Raw genomic sequence first — 6000 nt, 5'->3', positions numbered from 1 at the left:
AGTACAAAGCATTTTTATTAGTATTATAAAAAATTGAACCCACAGATGAACTAAATCTGAAGTAAGCCTTTCTTCTGAGGTTTCCTCTGTCTGCTAGACTTCTGTTTGTTTGTAAAGTTTACATGCTTCCTGGGTTTGACCAAAACCAGGGCTACTGAAATAACGTGAGAAATGTTATCACTCTGATGTTTCTGAGCCAGCTAGGATTAGAAATGACTGAAAATGTTATGGAACAGCCTGTTTTCATGAGATCTCCATCCAGATATCTCGACCAAAGGGGTTTCTTGCTCTGTGAACTTACAGAACACCTTTCAGTGTTCTTTGATGTAAACTCCCTGTTTCCTGTAACATTAGGAAAAGTACTCCCTGCATTGCATCTATGCAAATTACAGCAAATAGATCAATATAAGATCACCTTTTAAGACAGGACCTTTTGTTTGAACTGTTAACACCTGAAAGATGGAGATTTTTCGGTTCTTAAAGCTGGTTGTTACAGTTTGATTGTTTAACTAGGAAAAGATTTTGTTATTGCCTATCCTTTTAAGACCGTACTAAAAGCATCAGAATACTGTATTCTTGTAAGCCAACAGAAGCCACAATGTACAGAGTTAAAGTCCTAACTCCATCCTTAGGGAACCTTGTTTTCTTTACACAATTACCTGTGGTCTCAGTCTGTTAGATGATCTCAGCTCGGCATTTGCAGTAGTACTGAGACAATTGACTTAGGGATGAAGTTTCCAGCGCGACTTGAAAGATCCCTTGTTTTTGTGGATTCAGGTCAGACATTCAGTGTTACCTGAACTTAATTGATGTTTGTTTTTGCTTTGCATTGTCTTCTTAAAGGCAGTCAAGGGAAACACGGAGGCCTGGGAAAATCAAACTGCTTTGCAGACCAAAATGGCTTCAAAAGCAGCATTAGGACCACCTCCAAGTCTAAACAAAACTTTGGCAGAAAGGTTATCTTCTTGCTCCCCAGACCTTGCCACTTCCTTCAGAAGCCCTGCTTTTCTCTTAGAATATTCACGTAAGGGTTTGTATGCATGTTCACATTGCAGTGTTTCTTTTTAATATTTTAATATAGATGCAGCAAGAGATATCTGGACGTGTGTTGTAGGCCTAAATTGCTAACTGTATTAAATTTTTGATTGACTTTATACCTAGTAAATAACTGTTCTTCTGAGTCTTGCTGATATGGTGATGATCTTTGCAATACATTTCATGTATACACTATCAAGACACATGTCAAGATTGGCATGTCTCTTCAGAATAAGTAGATTAAATAACTAGTTTAAGCCTGAGGTATCTTGTTATCATAGTTTAGCAGGTTCTTGCAGGTGACCTATTTGCAACAAATGTTTGTGTACCTACTGGTAACTATGACATACAGTGGGCTGACAGCAATAAGTCTACGTAATTAGTTCTCATAATGACAGTTTCTAATACAACTTTCTTTTAGTATAACTAAATCTACAGATCTGTACTGTTCCTTTTGCTTTGATGACGCACAGTAACACCTCAAGCTGTAGTGACTTGATTATAGATCCTCTTTCAGTTAATTTAGCCTCTGCTACAAAGGTATCACATCTTTTTTTTTTTTATTATTCTTTCACAGAGATGAACAACACAGATTTGAAGTGTGGCTGCAGTTGCTACACTCACCCGCAATTCATATAATAATGTTCACAATCACAGAATCACTAGGTTGGAAAAGACCTCCAGGATCATCGATCATAAAAAATAAAAATCGCTGGCTGAAATAAATGACAGTTCTCCAGCCTTTCATGAAGGAAAACCTAAATCAAATGAGTATGACTCTGAGGGTGCTAAAAGCAACTGGGCAATTTCACAAAGTGGATTGGAGACACTGCTTACTTATGTGAACTCAGCTTGTGATTGAAACAGTAAGGAGGGAATATCTGGAGACCTCAATAAATCTTTTAGGAGTGAGTTCTGTGTGCAGACTACAATTATGGCAATAAACAGACTCTGTTCTGCCAAAGCAGTGTAGCAAGTGAAAACTGATTTCAGACTTTGTGTAGAAACTCAAGGTAAAATTTAGCACTATGCAAAGTAATGACCATAAATTTAGCTGCAAGCAGGTTTTTGTGCTGATGGTAAAGACTGAAGAAAAAAGCTGCACCATGATGAATTAAGCAGAACAGGAACATGTAGTGACAGCAAACCACTCATGAGGAGACTGACCATCTCATCCCAGAATAAGCTCTAAACGTAAATGAATACTATATTGGTCTACAGTGTAGGTCATTAGAAGTAAAGAGTTAGTAGGCTGGGAGAACTACCCACACATATGTCTTGAAAAAAGTAAATAACCCTGAGGGAGGCCAGACTCCTCTGCTCCTGAGTTGAGTTGTCACCTTTCAACAATCTGCTTTTTCCATGGGGACATATGCCTCTCATGTCAGTATGAATATCTCTTGAAACATCCTCTTGAGGCATTTAAAAACAATGGAAGTACTGAATTGTCAAGTCATTGTCGAGCTTTTCAGTCTCGTGCTATGCTGATAACTGTAAACATATAAAACAGGCTTTATTAATACTTATTAATATTTAAGGCTAGCACTTGTCTTTGCAATAAATATGTAAATCACCAGTAACAGACTTATTAAGTAGAGTTGAAGAGAAGTAGGCATCACAGATTATCAACTCTACAAACATAGTTATAAACTGCTGGGAGTGAACAACAAAGCACTTAATAATTATGGTTTTGGGATCTAGAGACAGTTATTGTTTTACAATAGCAACATTCACACGGCACCTTACTGACAGCTGAAATATGCCCCCTAGCAGTTTTATTAATTACAGTGCCCAGGCTTAATGGTGGGTTAAATCTAGACCTGCTCAAACTGGATATGAATGGTTAAACCTCTCCTTCAAACTTGCTTTCCTTTTTGAACCATAAAACTCATTGTGGTCTGGTCTGTCAACTCTTCCAAGGATTGAGGGATGTCTTTAACCAATTTTCAATTACAGTTCTACGCACTTTCTATTATAAATTCATATGCTATTGTTGCTGACTGTTATTGCTCTTCTAAACATTGATTCCAGCAAGATATTGCCTCACGAGAAAATAAGATTTAGATCTATTTGATTAGTGGATAACTTCATCAAATGAAAAAAGGAATCAAGCAGTCCATATTTGTCAGTGACTTACCTATCCGAGTTATATTAATTCATGCAGAAGGTCCTTTATTCTGTGGAGTTCATTAATAAATAATTATCACATAAGGGACATTAAAACAGATTGTCTTGTGGCTTGTAAATAAATATTTCCTCAGTAAGTGGGTTGTTCTATATTATTGATGTTTTAATATACCATTCTTTTACCCCAAAGAAACACAAGTAACCACTATACTGTGATTAGCTTATGGAAACATTTATTATAGGAATGGTGATTAAGTTTTGGTTCCAAGATAGGTATAAGTGTCCTCTAATTGATACCATTTTCCATCAAGCTAAACTGTTCCTAAGTTCAATCATATCCATTATCCCCTTCCTGAACATTCTTTAACACCAAAGTCTTCCAATTCTAGAATGCTTAAATATTACAAGCACATACTTAGCCCATCTTTTCCAAACATTTTCCCAGTTCTGGGAATATGAGGTCTTTTCACTACTGAATTTGTAGCAAAAATCTGTTTCCTAGCATGGACCTAGTTTACAGTAGAATAGCGTTCACTGCACCCTTAAGATCTCTGCTATGACAACCCTTAAATTACATTTATATATTTCAAAATGGTGACCAAAACATTTAATAGATTTATATTGGGGTATTATTGGATAAGCCAAGCAATTTTTTCCTTTCCTCCCCTCTGAACAGGTCAGATAGAATTCAGGTTTTGGGTGTGTACAGCTGCAGTGCTTACAATGGAGCCACTCTTTGTCTGCCTCACAGTAAGAAGGGTGGATCTAGCTGTATTCTGATGGATTAATTTTGTTTTAGCACCAGGATGAATGAGTATGGAATTTGGCCCCACAACTGTTAACAGCTCAATGTATACAGATGTCATCTGAGCCTCACTGACAGACACATATAGATTCTCACTGATAGTCAAGGAGTTTGGATCAGATACTTTGTCCTCTAAGCTAATAAATGTTCTCTCTTTTCCACCTTATGGACCCCAGAACATATGACAACTCTTGACTTGTGGATAGTGAGAGTCCCATTGTTTTCCACCTCTCACACTCTTTCTCCACACAGTTGGTTTCACTAGAAGAATTAATTCCATCTTTATTCTATGAACGCTAGTTGCTTTCCTTAGTCACTCTAGGCATTGTGCCAATGAATTCAGACTAAACAGAGGATATTAATTTTCTTTTAGCATAAATGTATTGCACAAAAGCTGTGATGCGTAAGGGTATATTTCCAAGAACTTCAGTAAACCAGTTGTGTAAGCTTTCAAATTTGAACGTCAGCGATAACTTGCAGAGGGATTTAGAGGCACTTAAGAGGAAGCCCTCTCAGATTTTCTCTTTTTTAATGACTAATAACCATCAGTAGGTGGGCTGTGAAGTATGAGTCCTTCACCTGAAGAAGTGGGTAAGATTGAAATAATGTTGGGCTACTACCTTTTGATATTCCACATCCTTATGATTTCCAGGCATAGATTGCAGGAAGTTATTGAACTCTGTCCCGAGAGTACTTGTGATATTTTGTAACAGAGAGCAGGAAGACACAGGCTGCTAGAATTGTAACTCTACTAAGGCATTTTTTCGGATATAGTTATGATATTGGGAAAAGTGAAGCATGACTTTCTCAGCTTGTGGGAATAGCCTTGTAACCAGTGCAAATCTATGCTGCCTGGGAAAACTGGGTGTCTATTAATGTTCATTAGGAATTGTCAGTTCTATCAGTAGATATAATTTGCTAAACTAGGCTCTATGTTATGAACTCCCCTTTGCTTTGGGGTAGAATAGCAGTGATTTTACTCAGGTGTAACTTCAGCAACCATAGCTCAACTAATAAACATTTTCTTAAGGCAGGCAGCTTTGCCATTTGACCACTGTATTCTCTTGAACAGAGGCATGAAAATACTTACTAGAACCCTGAACAAAAGGAGGTCTTGCACCTTGTGTTTGTGGAACCAATTGCATTTCCTTACTTGCTCGGAAGCTTTATTGTTGTGACTCGGTAGAAGCTGTTCAGTCTTTATCTCTAGCAAATATACAAGAAATGCAGTCCTAGGCACACACAACTCCCTGCCAGTGTTATCAGCTGATTAACAGCACAAAGAAATAACAAACCTCATCCCAAAAGGCATCACAGAAGTGAATGAGTTAACCACTTAGAGAGTCGATGAAGCTGACTGCTAGACAAAACCCAACTTAATCCAGTTTAAAGGCCTTTTATCTAAACTAAAACTGTTAAAAGAGGATTTACTTCCTTGAAGATGAAACTGTCATGTCCAAGATGTTACTCTGGATGCTTGCAAAGACACATCTGTTGATACGTTTTAGGAACTGTTCTGGCTTAACTGACCAGCTGTACAAGAATATACACGTGGATCTTCCTTGAGAAAATTTGTGTGGAGTGTAAGGCCGACTAACAATGAGAACAAGGCCAAATATTTTCAGCCCCAAGCTTTTGCGACTGATTCAATGTTCAGGGAAGGCAGTCTGCTGAGAGCTGGGGGATTCAGAACTGGGGAGTGAGAGAGAAAAAGCAACATCCAGTTGAGCATATCCAGTTGTCTGCATCTGTTTCATGGAAGCACAAAGGAGGGAACTACATTTACTCCAGCCAGGTACAGCTGAGATAAATCTAGCATCCCAAATACCTCTGGACAGATTTCCCCTCATCATGCACACTCAGTTGTACCACTGGGCAGCATCGTGCACAGTTCCCATCTGCCAGGAAGCGCTGATGCTGCTGGCGGGGGTGCTGGGGCTTGGCATCAGGAACTGAAGTGACACCTCCTAAAAGTGTAGGCACAGCCCTCTAGGGACAAGGTACAGAGATCCATGAGTTAACTGGCTAGATTT

The 6000-nt window shown here is 38.4% G+C and overlaps 1 long non-coding RNA gene across 1 annotated transcript in view; it reads left to right on the top strand.

The window, feature by feature from the left end:
- Positions 1–4446: 4446 nt before the first annotated feature.
- Positions 4447–6000, top strand: part of LOC128851437 (uncharacterized) — a 50317-nt gene continuing 48763 nt past the window's right edge. Inside the window, exon 1 of the long non-coding RNA XR_008448825.1 lies at positions 4447–4558. This is a non-coding gene — a long non-coding RNA (uncharacterized LOC128851437). The remainder of the gene's footprint in view (positions 4559–6000) is intronic.

The sequence above is a fragment of the Cuculus canorus genome, chromosome 2, assembly GCF_017976375.1.
Source record: "Cuculus canorus isolate bCucCan1 chromosome 2, bCucCan1.pri, whole genome shotgun sequence".
Lineage (NCBI taxonomy): Eukaryota > Metazoa > Chordata > Aves > Cuculiformes > Cuculidae > Cuculus > Cuculus canorus.
This window is presented reverse-complemented; position numbering and strand designations above follow the sequence as displayed.